This window comes from Pelobates fuscus, chromosome 8 (genome assembly GCF_036172605.1).
Source record: "Pelobates fuscus isolate aPelFus1 chromosome 8, aPelFus1.pri, whole genome shotgun sequence".
NCBI lineage: Eukaryota > Metazoa > Chordata > Amphibia > Anura > Pelobatidae > Pelobates > Pelobates fuscus.
The window spans coordinates 26,286,742-26,302,861 of record NC_086324.1 but is presented as its reverse complement, the minus strand read 5'-3'; the positions used below and the strand labels follow the sequence as shown (position 1 = coordinate 26,302,861).

At 44.0% G+C, this 16,120-nt stretch overlaps 1 protein-coding gene across 2 annotated transcripts in view; it reads left to right on the top strand.

The window, feature by feature from the left end:
• The first annotated feature begins 9,153 nt into the window (after nt 1-9,153).
• The window catches only part of ORC4 (origin recognition complex subunit 4), a 43,699-nt gene continuing 36,732 nt past the window's right edge, over nt 9,154-16,120 (top strand). Inside the window, exon 1 of one of the 2 annotated variants that reach the window (XM_063429402.1) lies at nt 9,154-9,214. The gene's annotated coding sequence lies outside the window, so the exon portion shown is untranslated. Of the gene's footprint in view, nt 9,215-15,290; nt 15,410-16,120 lie in introns of those variants that run through there. The other variant, XM_063429403.1, reaches the window with a different exon arrangement.

The following is a 16,120-nucleotide window of genomic DNA, read 5'->3' as shown; positions in this document are numbered from 1 at the left end:
CAAAACAACCACCAAACACACAAACCATCTCCTAAAGCAGTTTGTTTACAAATAAATAAGCAACATTATTAAATATAAATATCAAAATTGAAAGAATATGGCACAACTACAATGGATTGAAAAAAGTCCAAGACCAAAACTCAGTATATAAATAAGGAAGGCATTATGGAGACAAATAAAAAAAATAAAAGATAAAGGGAAGAGGCCAATAACAACTTTGATGTAGCTAGAGAGAGCTGCAGATGAGATGGGAGAAACTACCAATGGTACAACAATAGACGGGATGCTCCACCGAGCTCTGATGAGAAGTGCCCCATCAAATTCTGTTTTAAGTTTGCCAGAAGTCCTGTAATAGACAACGTATGGAAAAAGTTTTTCTGCATGAAGAGTGTACTTATTGTGGAAAACAGTGTGACTAACATTGCTCATCATCAAGAGAACACCATCCATCACAGCATGGCGTACGCATTTCTATTGACAGGGAATGAGAAAATATCCAGGGGTAAGGGCTACATGGATTAAAGGCACTTCTACAGGAAAACATATTTCGGTCTGCAAAACATCTGAGATAAGTGGAGAGATGTACCTTCATCTACCATCTATTATTGTACTACATGAAGATTACATCTCTCCACAAGTCTCAAATGCTCTTAAAACATATAAGCAAAGCTAGGGGAGTGTAAACAATAACTAAACAGAATAAATGGTCAGGGTCAAACCCCAGACCTCTGTGGGGAAACTTAAAAATACAGTTCTCCAACAGTCTGTGTTGAACCTGAGAGACTTTGATAAATTTTGACAAGAATGGTATATATGTGCAAAGTTGTTATAATTTTATCTCAAAAGAATCCCACCTGTAACTGCATTCAAAACTGGTTCTACCAAGTAACGAAGCAGGTGATGACTATATATTCAACCAAGAAAATAAGAAGAAAAAACAAGTGGCATACTAAAACATTATCTCTGTTACAAAGAGATAAAAAGATAAATAAATAAAAAATTCCTAAAAAGTTGACACTACAAATTTAGCTAGAACAATACAATAAATGCCAAATTCTGTACTTTATATATTGCTGTTGGCGAGAAAAAGTAAATATATTGAATTTATTTGTAATATGTTACCAAAAAAAATATTTACTGCTATCCAGTAAAATATATAAACTTCCATAACAGACTGGGGCATCAGGTTTAATTTTGGAAAAATGGATGCTTACAGACTTATGCTCTCATCAGCAAAGCTTGCTCTCTTAGAACCCGGTAATAAAATCTAAACTCAAGCACTTGCAAACTGTCAATGTGCCACATTGAAATAAGTATGTGCTCTATTGTATTATATTTACATAATCAACCATGCAAATTACTGGTTCAGGAACATTTAAATGGCAAGCTGTCTGTCAGGTGCTCAACAATCCACAGATAACCAATTGTACGAGGCTCTCAAAATTTGTATTATTCAACTTAACATAAAATAGACGTTCTAGGGGGTATGTGTGACTCAGACATAATTTCATGCTAGGTCTTATATAATCTGCAAGAATGCATTTTTAAGAAACAGCATCAGTTGTGCAATTCCAGTGCTTTTTCTACTATGACACGTAAATTAATAATAAAAAAAAGGACAGATTATACAAAAACGGTGGTTGTATAATACCAAAGTAGGTCTTGTAGCTTTCAGTATGCCAACCAGCTTGTTTTCAATAAAAATAATAGGTCAAAACAACTTGATTTACAATTGCCCAAAAGGCAGAGGTTCTGTGACAGTAGGCACCATCAACTGGAATTTCAGACGGACACTAAGTAGGACCCTGGACTACTTCTATGTCTAAGACACCCTGTGCCCATTATAGGTGCAGGGTGTGTATTGTTGTTTTATTGTTAGATGTTTTGTGGGCTTTCCTGTCCTGCTAGTGCTTACTACCAACTTTGGATTTGGCTATAATCCTGTAAAGTGTCACCTGTTGGTAGCAACAGCAATATGCACTACCTGAATAGCAAGGCTTGTTAATTTGCATAGTCAGTTAGATTTGTATATTGTGGTTCCTGCAGGCAGGAGAGATATTTCATGTAGGTTATTGTCTATCCCACCCATTTATTAATATGTTGTTATGCGTGCCTGTATGTTTCTGTCAGGAGTTGGTTTCATGTATTTAAGTGTGTCACCATAAGGTTTATGTTATTATTATATGGGCTAGCTCCAAGTAAAAATAAAGCTTTGCATGTTAGTTCCTTTAGGAACTGTGTGTTTTGTGTGTATTTTTATGGATCTCGATCACAGAGGTGTTGTGCCTGTTGGCTGGCTGCACAATCCCTCTAGCCCTGGGAGATTTCAAAGAGAGCTATGCCTGAGAGCCGCAAGTGTCTTTATAAAGACAAAAGCAATCAAATCACATTGCAGACAGAGGTGCATTCCTACCTGGAAGGAAATCTGCAGAGAAATAGGCAGAAGGGACGATATCTGCCTGGAAGAAGAGTCTGGTCGGATGTAAGAGTTCTGGAGAGACCCCAGTCAAGCTTTGGGGTCTGGGGCTAAAGTGTTCCAGGCTCCCACAACAAACGGCTAGGAAGGAGATTGGGCGCAGGTACTATGTTCAAGTACAAGCGCTTCCGCCCAGGTTTACAACAATTGATTGGGACCTTAAACTGGGTTCCCTTGGTATTTTCAGTGGTTTAACAGGTACAGCATATTCATCAGTTCCCAGGAAAATGGCCACATAAAATAGTTTGCTGTATAAACACTGCCATCCTCAACATATGACAAACCAGAAAAAAAAAAGTAAAATGTACTATTGAAAGCAGAATAAGAGATGTGACATGCACGATCAACAGATCTGGGAACACTGTTGCAACAGAAAATGTGAATTTTGTTTGAAAAAAAATCTGGAATTGCTGCGAAATTCTACATCTACATTACCTAAACATTACCTATCCCACATTTGTAGCTAACATGCAAGTGGTAATATCCACAATACCTACAAAGTATGGCAATTGTTATAGCGTGCTATCAAAAATTGCCAACAAATTACAAGGCAAACTCATACTTCCCTAGATAATGCATCAACAACTGGGGGGAAAAACCAAAACAAAAAACAAGCACAATCCCAAAACTTCCAGCAATGCAATAGTAGAGAACACAAATGTCCACTGAAATGCTCATATTTTTCAGCAAAAATAAACGCACACTCCAAGAGTGCCCTGGTGCCCCTGTCCCATTATAATTAGTCACTACCTCCAATTCATGGCCAAAGACATGAAAGCTGCTCAGTAGGAACATCTGTTAGCTCTCCTGAACTAAGCTATGCAGTGAGAGCTTAGCTCATTGAGTGAGTGTCAGCTGATTGGTCTCAACAATGAGTCAACTGAAGTTCATGTTAAGGAACCTCCATTTCTCCATGGTAAAGGAGGAGGGGAGTGATGCCGGGCATGCCTCAGGTAAGAAATCAAACCATTTGATATCTGGGTCTTCCTGGTGTAAGCGTTACAATCTATTTAAAAGGCTGTATGAAGCGCTAATTTTGATCGCTGTATGCAGTTCATCTTTTAGTCTGAGGTCATTATATATAGTGCCAGCTGATAAGGGGGCGTCAATTAATACCTGGTACTCCCCGGTGTAAGCAGATATTTAACCCTTCTTACACCAAAACTCTGGTGTGAAAGCCCACTCTGTGAAGACCAACACAGAACGTCCTAATGTTAGGTGTGGTTAGGACTGTTTACGCAAAGTGAAAGCTCATTCAAGCAGGGTCCTCAACAACCTGTTCCTGTCAAATTCTGCAATAGTTTGTCTCATTTATTGTTAAATCCCCCCTTTATATAATTGCAAAACACTGTTAAACAAGTTGGCCCTATATAAATGCCAATAATAACAACAGATCCTAAATGGCAGAGAATGTAGCAGTGAGCAGCTATTTTGGAGCTGAGAGTATCCCAAACAAACAGTTGTATAAGGTTCTGATACAGAAACGAAACGTCAACACAGACATTGATGATGCGGTTTTAACTTTACAATGAAGTAGTAAAGGGAGAAACTCATTGGAAAGTCTGCAAAAGTGCAGATCATTTTTTGATTGTATATATTTAAAGGCTACTTATCTGGTACCCAGCAACGAGTTTATAATATAGCTTGAGTACAAGGTTTACTTACTTTGGAGATATATTTATATGTCTAATAGTCTACCGTAAGGTGAACTTGCAACCACATATTTTGTAGATGAGAATCTTCATGTCAGTGCTAAAAGTACTTACAGTCGTGGGGATGATTTAGCTGCCACAAATACTCTCTGCAAACTATGGAGAATCAGACATTAAAGAACCACTCAAGTCACGCAGCCCACTTAATCTCAGTTAATGTAAACTGCAATAGGTTAAACACACCTGTATTTATTGTTTTCCAGGCAGCCACTGGGGGCGCTTCCTCTACAACAACGTAAAACTTGGCAAGGGAGGTGGCAACTAATGAAAAAAGCACCAAATAAATGTTTTTCTATGTGAAGCATTTGGAGGTGAATGCAGCACATGGATTGGTCATTGGCTCAAGAGGAGTGTTCCTTTTAGATGACACACACACAATTTTAAATGTCACAAATTAAAGAATTCAAAAGGAGAATTATCACTCCCATTATAGTAACATGTTAAAGGGGTACTCTAAAGGACCAGAACAACTTTAGGTTGATTAAGCAGTTGTGGGGTATATATCATGTTCCTAGAGTCTCAATCAATTCTCTGCCATGTAGGAATCAAAGGGATGCTACAGGCACCAAAACAACTTTAGCTAAATTAAGCCATTTTAGTGTATAGATCATGCCCCTGCAGTATCTTTTTATACGTTTATACAGTCCAAGTCACACCTTACTTGGCTGTGACTCACACGGCCACCTTGAAAAAAATGTTTTAATCCGATCTTAAACTTACGTCATAAGTTTTTAAATCTGGTGCACTGTAAATTTGACTTTAAATCACACGCAGGAGGCACCTGCAAGGTCTAGCAAACTATTAACAGTACAGGATATAATATATTCTAATTTAAACAAACTGTGCAATACAGGAAGTATAAACAGTAGATTTAATTTTACAGGAAGTGTTAAATAAGGCTGTGGAAGTCACATGCAGAGATTTTACTCCTGAATGGCAGATAATTGAGCAGTGAGAAAGCAGGGTCATGATCTATATGCCTGAACTACTTCATTAAGCTAAAGTTGTTTTGGTGCTTATAATATCCCTTTAAATCACTAGTTTCTGTTTATGCAGCCCTAGCCACAGCTCCCTGGCAGTGTCCCCCACAGCCAACATGAAAAATGGTTTTACTGTCAATCAGATCTTACAGCACAACATGTTTCCATTAGAGGTTAGTTCCTGCTCTGCCAATTGAACTTTAAGAAAACACAGGAGGCTCTTGCAGGCAATTAGAAAAACGTAACAGTTAAATACACTGTGTGCAATTAAGAAATTTTAAATATTAGATCTCTCTTTACAGACCATGTGTAAGAGGCTCAACAAGTTTCAGCCAGAGGATATGTGGCTAGGGTAGCATAAAAAAAGTGATTTAACTCCTAAATAACAAAGAATAGAACACTGAGACTGCAGTGACAAACTTTGCACCAAAACCACTTCATTAACTTGATATAGACGTTATGTATCATTACATCCGGCACAGACATTAACAACGTTAGGTTGTAATGACAGGTCATAACGTTGGTGCTGGTTGAAATGAATTACATATTTGAAATGAATGAATAAGTAGCACAGCTGAGCCGCAAATGGCTTGCTTAAATATAATATAGAGATGTGCAGTTTTTATTTTCTCATTCACCTGAATGGGAAAGTCATGTGCAAAACTTTAAGGAAATGAACAGCTGTACATATCTTCAAAGTTCCTTATGGAATGGGAAGAAGAGATGGAGAAACTACAATACTTTTGCTTTTTCCTTTTTCAAAAAGTGGATGATTTGATTTCATTTAGTGCCTGGAATTTCCCTTAATGTCATAAATATGAAAGCCTAGAATTACGAGATAATAGCAAAAGAGAAAATAAAAAAATATAAAATTAAACTTGCCTTCAATATTATCCCAATGTTGTTGCTTCTTTTTCCACTAAACCCTGTTCCCATGCAGAAATATTATACATTATCCTGCCCCATGACAGTTTCAGAGCCTGAACAAGTTGAGCAATGAAGTGAACTGGATTTGCACTCACACTACAGTATGTATTAGTGTAGTGTATCAAAGACTACACTCACTTTGTGTCTAATTATATATCCCACTTTATAATACTGATAACAATTGCTACATTTTTGTAGTAGTAAAGTTCTCAGTAGAAGAGCTCTATGTAAAAACTCTTAAACAATTACCAGTATGAAGCACTGTAATTTTAAAGTTAGTTAACCTTATAGAGTATTGTTATAATGTCACGTATACTGTAGGTGACATTACAGCCACATTCGATCACAGTCAGTTACTGACATGTTCTTTTAATTTTTTTGTGTGCATTATTTACATAAATGTTTTGGGGTAAAAAAGGTTAAAAGATATCGCTCACACAGAAGCAAATATGACATTCTGTCACAAGCAAAACTGCGACAAAGATCCAAACATAACCTGTTTATCTTAAAACATGCCTATAGGTCCTTCTTCTAAGTAACTATTGCAGCCAGTCTAAAATCATCTCATGAAGTTTGTCATTTATATAATCTGCTCTAAAAACACCAATTGCAAGTATACTTTCACAACCCAAACAATTGCCCATAATATGTATAACAAAAAGTCAATCCACTAACTTTAGCATGAAAGTGACTTCAGTAAGTATTACCTAAAAGCACAAATGAATAATCTACCATTTATTCCGAGAACCAGAAGCAAAGTCAAACCTGGAAAACGTAGTGATACATCACCATGTATGCGTTTCTAAACAGAAAATTATTTCACTGATGATGGAGGAGAATTAATTACATAAGTCGACTCATCTAAGAATGGACTTTGCCAAGAAGGTACCAATAACCACTATATACCATAACCTACATATAACACTAAATTAAATAATGCTCCTTCAAGAACTAATGACAACCAGAATAGGAGAAAGAAACTGAATGCTTATACTCAACTGATTCCAAAATGCAATTCAGTGAGTGAGAAGACTGATTATGTAAATTGTCAAAAAGCGATTTTGTCATCAGGTAGACACTAGTGTTTCCCTTACCCTAAACATTCAGCTGGCACTCATTGTATGATTGCTACAGATTATGGCATCTACTAGGAGCTGCTGTTTTAACACAGTGAGTTCTACCTGTCCCCCCACTCGCCCAGTCACAGGCCTCCCCTGTCCCCCCACTCGCCCAGTCACAGGGCTCCCCTGTCCCCCCACTCGCCCAGTCACAGGGCTCCCCTGTCACCCCACTCGCCCAGTCACAGGGCTCCCCTGTCACCCCACGAGCCCAGTCACAGGGCTCCCCTGTCACCCCACGAGCCCAGTCACAGGGCTCCCCTGTCACCCCACGAGCCCAGTCACAGGGCTCCCCTGTCACCCCACGAGCCCAGTCACAGGGCTCCCCTGTCACCCCACGAGCCCAGTCACAGGGCTCCCCTGTCACCCCACGAGCCCAGTCACAGGGCTCCCCTGTCACCCCACGAGCCCAGTCACAGGGCTCCCCTGTCCCCCCACTCGCCCAGTCACAGGGCTCCCCTGTCCCCCCACTCGCCCAGTCACAGGGCTCCCCTGTCACCACACTCGCCCAGTCACAGGGCTCCCCTGTCACCCCACTCGCCCAGTCACAGGGCTCCCCTGTCACCCCACTCGCCCAGTCACAGGGCTCCCCTGTCACCCCACGAGCCCAGTCACAGGGCTCCCCTGTCACCCCACGAGCCCAGTCACAGGGCTCCCCTGTCACCCCACGAGCCCAGTCACAGGGCTCCCCTGTCACCCCACGAGCCCAGTCACAGGGCTCCCCTGTCCCCCCACGAGCCCAGTCACAGGGCTCCCCTGTCCCCCCACTCGCCCAGTCACAGGGCACCCCTGTCCCCCCACTCGCCCAGTCACAGGGCACCCCTGTCACCCCACGAGCCCAGTCACAGGGCTCCCCTGTCACCCCACGAGCCCAGTCACAGGGCTCCCCTGTCACCCCACGAGCCCAGTCACAGGGCTCCCCTGTCACCCCACGAGCCCAGTCACAGGGCTCCCCTGTCACCCCACGAGCCCAGTCACAGGGCTCCCCTGTCACCCCACGAGCCCAGTCACAGGGCTCCCCTGTCACCCCACGAGCCCAGTCACAGGGCTCCCCTGTCACCCCACGAGCCCAGTCACAGGGCTCCCCTGTCACCCCACGAGCCCAGTCAGGGCTCCCCTGTCACCCCACGAGCCCAGTCAGGGCTCCCCTGTCACCCCACTCGCCCAGTCATGGCTCCCCTGTCCCCCACTCGGCCAGTCAGGGCTCCCCTGTCTCCCACTCGCCCAGTCATGGCTCCCCTGTCTCCCACTCGCCCAGTCATGGCTCCCCTGTCCCCCACTCGCCCAGTCATGGCTCCCCTGTCCCCCAATCGCCCAGTCACGGCTCCCCTGTCCCCCACTCGCCCAGTCATGGCTCCCCTGTCCCCCACTCGCCCAGTCAGGGCTCCCCTGTCCCCCACTCGCCCAGTCAGGGCTCCCCTGTCCCCCACTCGCCCAGTCAGGGCTCCCCTGTCCCCCACTCACCCATTGGCTGTAGATGGGTCTCCTGCCCCCTCTCCTGAGGGGCCCTTGGCTCCTGCCCCCGGGGTGGGCGGCTGGGAGGCGGACAGGGCAGCCCCGGGGGTCCAGGCCGGTCAGAGGTATCCTGTCTGTGCTCCCGGTCAGGCTGCGGTTCCTCTCCCTCAGGCCCGGTTAGCTCCCCTCCCCCCCGGGCTCCTCACCCAGTCAGTCCGGCCCGCAGCCAGGTGGGAGCCGGAGGGAAGCTGTGACACATGTACCCCGACACGGCGAGTCCTGCCCCGGGCCCGCTCCGGCTCTCCCCCCGCTGCCCCTGGCTCTCTGACTGCTTAGGAGAAAGATGGGAGTTTGGTTACTGCGCATGTCCCAGGCAGGACGGGGGAGGCGGGGACCCACAATGCACCGCGACAGCGGCACCCGGAAGTGATAGCAGCCAGGAAATGACCATCCTGAATTCACTTCCGGGTCACATTCTGTCTCCAGGGAAACAGCCGGAGGGGGCGGGGCCAGGAGGCAGTGGAAGCAGCAGGACCTGGAGCTGCGGTAATAGAGGGATATTCCTGCTGGGTGATGGAGGATATTAATAGAGGGATATTCCTGGTGGGTGATGGAGGATATTAATAGAGGGATATTCCTGGTGGGTGATGGAGGGTATTAATAGAGGGATATTCCTGGTGGGTGATGGAGGGGTATTAATAGAGGGATATTCCTGGTGGGTGATGGAGGATATTAATAGAGGGATATTCCTGGTGGGTCATGGAGGGGGGTATTAATAGAGGGATATTTCTGGTGGGTGATGGAGGGTATTAATAGAGGGATATTTCTGGTGGGTGATGGAGGGTATTAATAGAGGGATATTCCTGGTGGGTGATGGAGGGGGTATTAATAGAGGGATATTCCTGGTGGGTGATGGAGGGGTATTAATAGAGAGATATTCCTGGTGGGTGATGGAGGGGGTATTAATAGAGGGATATTCCTGGTGGGTGATGGAGGGGTATTAATAGAGAGATATTCCTGGTGGGTGATGGAGGGGTATTGATATAGGAGTATTTCGGATGATAATAGGTAGGTAGAGGGCCATTACTAGTGAGTGATGGAGTAGTAAGGGGAATTGTGATTTAGGGGTTATGGGTAATGGAATGATAAAAGTGTGGGTACAATAGAGGTCCATTAACGAGGGGTCAGTTGGTATTACAGTGGACATTGAGGATTTATTCTTAGTGGGTGGTGGAGGAGCAGTTTGTAGGTGAATGTTCCTGATGGATAGTGAAATGGATGCAGTATACTTGATGGTTGAAAGAGGAACAGTGGTGGTGCATAATTGGGTATAATGGAATGGCGTTAAAATAATACTACACAAAGTTCTTATTTTTATTTATTTATTTTGCTAACATGTACACATTGGAAAGTATTACAGGCAGAGATTATAAACCTGTGGTATTACGAAAGTGAAGGTGTTATGGTTAAACATGTTGTTTCATTGAATATATTTTTTTTAATTCTCTACTTTAGAAGTGTATGGATTTATGGTATTTGATAGAGGGTATGTGTTGAAGATCATGTGGGCCTACTAACCTTGATTTAAAATGTATATATGAATTTATATTCGTTTGGAATTAAAGATGGTGAGCAATTCAAAAAAGGGGCAGTAAACTCAGTAAAGCAGGGCTTGACAAATTTGTTTGAAATCTAGGAGCCACCTAAACAAGTTAGGAGCCAGTCATTTTCAACGAGAAAATGCAATTCTTAAAGGGACACTATAGTCGCCTGAACAACTTTAGCTTAATTAAGCAGTTTTGGTGTATAGAACATGCCCCTGCAGCCTCACTGCTCAATCCTCTGCCATTTAGGAGTTAAATCACTTTGTTTATGAACCCTAGTCACACCTCCCTGCATGTGACTTGCACAGCCTTCCATAAACACTTCCTGTAAAGAGAGCCCTATTTAGGCTTTCTTTATTGCAAGTTCTGTTTAATTAAGATTTTCTTATCCCCTGCTATGTTAATAGCTTGCTAGACCCTGCAAGAGCCTCCTGTATGTGATTAAAGTTCAATTTAGAGATTGAGATACAATTATTTAAGGTAAATTACATCTGTTTGAAAGTGAAACCAGTTTTATTTTTTCATGCAGGTTCTGTCAGTCATAGCCAGGGGAGGTGTGGCTAGGGCTGCATAAACAGAAACAAAGTGATTTAAAGGACCACTATAGTGCCAGGAAAACATACTCATTTTCCTGGCACTATAGTGCCCTGAGGGTGCTCCCACCCTCAGGGTCCCCCTCCCACCCGCCTCTGGAAAGGGGAAAAGGGGTAAAACTTACCTTTTTCCAGCGCTGGGCGGGGAGCTCTCTGCCTCCGATCCTCCTCCATTCCGCCACCGTCGGCTAAATGCGCACTCGCGGCAAGAGCTGCGAGCGCATTCAGCCGGTCGCATAGGAAAGCATTATCAATGCTTTCCTATGGACGCTTGCGTGCTCTCACTGTGATTTTCACAGTGAGAATCATGCAAGCGCCTCTAGCGGCTGTCAATGAGACAGCCGCTAGAGGCTTTGGGGGAAGGCTTAACCCATTTATAAACATGTAAACATAAACATGTTTATAAAAAAAAATGGGTTAACCCTAGCTGGACCTGGCACCCAGACCACTTCATTAAGCTGAAGTGCTCTGGGTGCCTAGAGTGGTCCTTTAACTTATAAATGACTGTGAATTGAGCAGTGAAATTGCAGGGGAATGATCTATACACTAAAACTGCTTTATTTGGCTAAAGTAATTTAGGTGACTATAGTGTTCCTTTAAAGGGACACTATAGTCACCAGAACCACTACAGCTTGATGTAGTTGTTCTGGTGTCTATAGCCTGTCCCTGCGGGCATTTTAGTGTGAACACTGCCTTTTCTGTGAAAAGGCAGAATTTACAATGCTGCTTCAGTATCTCCAATCTCTGCATGGAGGTGCTGAATGTTCCTTGTAGAGATTCATTAATTTAATGCATCTATATGAGGAGATGCAGATTGGTACATTTGCTGCGCATGCACAAAATCCTCTCAATGTTTTCTTAAGGGAAAGCATTGGCTTAGTTGAGATCATAAAGATTGATAATCTCAGCCATGGGGGAATCTGACACGGCGCGAGAAAATGGGGGGAAAAAAAAGAGTAAAAATGATCGGAGGTGGCAGGTTCCAAATCACACACACACTGACAGGCTCACATACACACTCACGCTGCCAACAGGCTTGCACGCACAAACTCTTGACAGACACACACACACTCTTAACAGACTCGCTCGCACACACACAATCTCTTGACAGGTTCACACACACTCCTATGCTGACAACAGGCTTGCACGCACACACTCTGACAGATTTTACACACACACACGCGTATATAGGCGTTCACACACATGCACACACTCTGACAGACTCGCACACACTGATAGGCTTGCACGCACGCACACATATACATACATACAGACACTGACAGGCTCTCACACACTGACAGGTTCTCTCTCACACACACACTGACAGGTTCTCACACACACTGACAGGTTCTCACACACACTGACAGGTTCTCACACATACACACACTGACAGGTTCTCACACATACACACACTGACAGGTTCTCTCTCACACACACACACACACTGACAGGTTCCCTCTCACACACACACACTGACAGGTTCTCACACATACACACACACACACAAACTGACATGTTCTCACACATACACACACACACACACTGACAGGTTCTCTCTCACACACACACACACACTGACAGGTTCTCTCTCTCACACACACACTGACAGGTTCTCTCACACACACACACTGACAGGTTCTCTCACACACACACACACACTGACAGGTTCTCTCACACACACACACACACTGACAGGTTCTCTCACACACACACACACACTGACAGGTTCTCTCACACACACACACACTGACAGGTTCTCTCACACACACACACACTGACAGGTTCTCTCTCAGATACACACACTGACAGATTCTCTCTCACACACACACTGACAGGTTCTCTCTCTCACACACACACTGACAGGTTCTCTCTCTCACACACACACTGACAGGTTCTCTCACTCACACACACACTGACAGGTTCTCTCTCTCACACACACACTGACAGGTTCTCTCACTCACACACACACTGACAGGTTCTCTCTCTCACACACACACTGACAGGTTCTCTCACACACACACACACTGACAGGTTTTCTCACACACACACTGACAGGTTCTCTCACACACACACACACACACTGACAGGTTCTCTCACACACACACACACTGACAGGTTTTCTCACACACACACACACTGACAGGTTTTCTCACACACACACTGACAGGTTCACACACACACACACACACACACTGACAGGTTCTCTCACACACACACATTTTTGATTTCATTGAAACCCACTCACCCACTCCCTTTGGGAGAGCTGAGAGGGCCTTTCCTAGGGTCTAGTGGGGCTGCACTCTACCTGTGTGCGAGGGAGCAGTAATCTGCCTGTAGCTCCTCTCAGCTCCCTCGCGCTCTGTAATGATGCCGGTGCCGGAATGACGTCATTTTCCGGCTCCCGACATCATTAGACAGCGCGAGGGAGCAGAGAGGAGCTACCATAGATATAGACTACCTAGATGCCGCACGTCTATGGAATTCTCTGCTGAGCGGCGAGAAATGCGGCAGCCATCTTGGACCGGTCACCGCTCTACTGAAGCTCACATACACACTCACGCTGACAACATGCTTGCACGCACAAACTCTTGACAGACACACACACACACTCTCTTAACAGACTCGCTCGCACACACACAATCTCTTGACAGGCTCACACACACTCCTATGCTGACAACAGGCTTGCACGTACACACTCTGACAGACTTTACACACACATACGCGCATATAGGCGTTCACACACATGCACACACACTGATAGGCTTGCACGCACGCACACATATACATACATACATACAGACACTGACAGGCTCCCACACACACAGACACGCTGACAGGTTCTCACACACACACACTGACAGGTTCACACACACACATTTTTGATTTCATTGAAACCCACTCACCCTCCCTCCCTTTGTGAGAGCTGAGAGGGCCTTTCCTAGGGTCCAGTGGGGCTGCACTCTACTTGTGTGCGAGGGAGCAGTAATCTGCCTGTAGCTCCTCTCTGCTCCCTCGCGCTGTGTAATGATGCCGGCGCCTGAATGACGTCATATTCCGGCTCCCGACATCATTAGACAGCGCAAGGGAGCAGAGAGGAGCTACCATAGATATAGAATACCTAGATGATGCACGTCTATGGAATTCTCTGCTGAGCGTCGAGAAATGCGGCAGCCATCTTGGACCGGTCGCCGCTCTACTGAAGCTATTGAAGAACTCTTGGAAAGCCCATCTCACTAAAGGTAAGTGAAGGACTTGGGGCACTTACAGCCCTTAATGCCCCTACTCCTTAGTACCCCTACCCATGTCATTAATGCCCTAACCCCTAATCCTTAATACCCCTACGCACACAGTGTTAATACCCCTATCCCTATGGTGTTAATACCCCTACCTCTACAGTGTTAATACCCTTGTGCTGGGGTAGGGGTATTAAGGACTACGTGTGCTGGGATAGGGGTATTAACACTGTGTGTAGGGGTATTAAGGATTAGGGGTAGGGGCATTAATGACATGGGGTAGGGGTAGGGGCATTAAGGGCTGTAAGTGCCCCCAAGTCCTTCACTTACCTTTAGTGAGATTGGCTTTCCAAGTGTTCTTCAATAGCTACATTAGAGCAGCGACCGGTCCAAGATGGCTGCCGCATTTCTCGACGCTCAGCAGAGAATGCGGCGTATATGTGGCGTCACAACACAGCCCACTAATTTTTTTTTTGTATTCTTTTTAAATTATTTAAAAAGAGGAATGGTTAGAAACCAGCGCTTATTTGTTTCAAATTCAGTAAACCAATATATGATCAATTTCAATTAGCTGCTATACATTCAAGTGTTTCCTTACAATAACACCATAACAGAAAATGCAAAACAAAAGAAAGAATGTAGCGCTTTTACAAATACAGATGGAATAAATAAATCACCTGTTTAGGTTCAGATAGAGGTTTTCCCATATTTATGTATCGAAATATACGTGGGTATCTATAAAAAATAATAATCAAACATAGTATAGATTATACAAAATAAAATATTAAATCCCAATTTTAATATATATGCACTCACAAACAAAGAGCTATGGACCCAGCTCTGGTTTGAATCACTTCTGGGTCCGTTTTAGGCGACCCACCCCTATTAGTGATATAAATCTCGTTCTGTGTAGAGAGTAGAAATACACACAATTGCGCAGTATTATGGGTACAATGTCAAAAATAAAACTAGAAATCCCAAGTGGGTACTTACAAATCCAGAGTCATAAAGTAATGACTCAATTTTTGAGCAATATGCAGCTTAAGGACTGCACTCCCTTCTTTAAAAGGTGAAAGGCTGGGAACCAGGATACGATGAATAGATTTAAAAGATTTATTGACACAAATTAAAAATAACAAATAAAAGTGCAACAATGTGCTAAATCCGGAACGCGTTTCGCCACTAACAGCGTGGCTTCTTCAACCGGGTGATCTATGACTCATGCGGGACGGAGAGGAGCACGAAGAGCTCCAGACCCCTCACTTCCACCAGCAGCTGCAGGACTTCAAGCCACCCTCCTGGTCTTACAAGGTAAGCTAGCAAGAGGGTGGCTGGAGATCTAAAAAATATAACTTGTGTGTGTGTGTATCAGGATGTGCATCTGTGTCTGTGTGTGCGCACCCATCTGTGTGTCAGGATATACATCTGGGTATGTGCATCTGTGTGTCATTGTGTGTGTTTTAAGTCAGCGTATGTATCAATGTTTGTGTGTGTGTCTGTTGGTGTATGCGTGTGTTAAGGTATGTGTCTGTGTCTATATGAATGTGTGTGTATGTATATCTTTGTAAGTATGTATGTATGTGCATACATCCAAGCAGTCATACACCAGCACAACATACAAACACGCTCCTGCTATCTAACACAAATATTACATACAAACACACCCTGCATTCAAACTCCAAAAGGATATACAAACACACCCTTTCACTCAAACACAAATACTTCACACAAACGTACACCCGCATTTAAAAGTGAACATAACATTCAAACACACCTCTGCAATCAAACACAAACATTACATACAAACACACCCCTATATTAAAACACTAAAACTATATACAAGCACCCCTTCAAACACCAACACTGTACATGACACTATAGCGCTAGTAAATGCTGCAGCGCTGTACAGATATACAACCTAGAAATTTGGACTTGGGGTGCCTTGGAAAATATTGAAATATTACCTTGAACCACTGCTCTAGTACACTATTTCTCTGTAGATCCTTGCGTGCACCATGATCT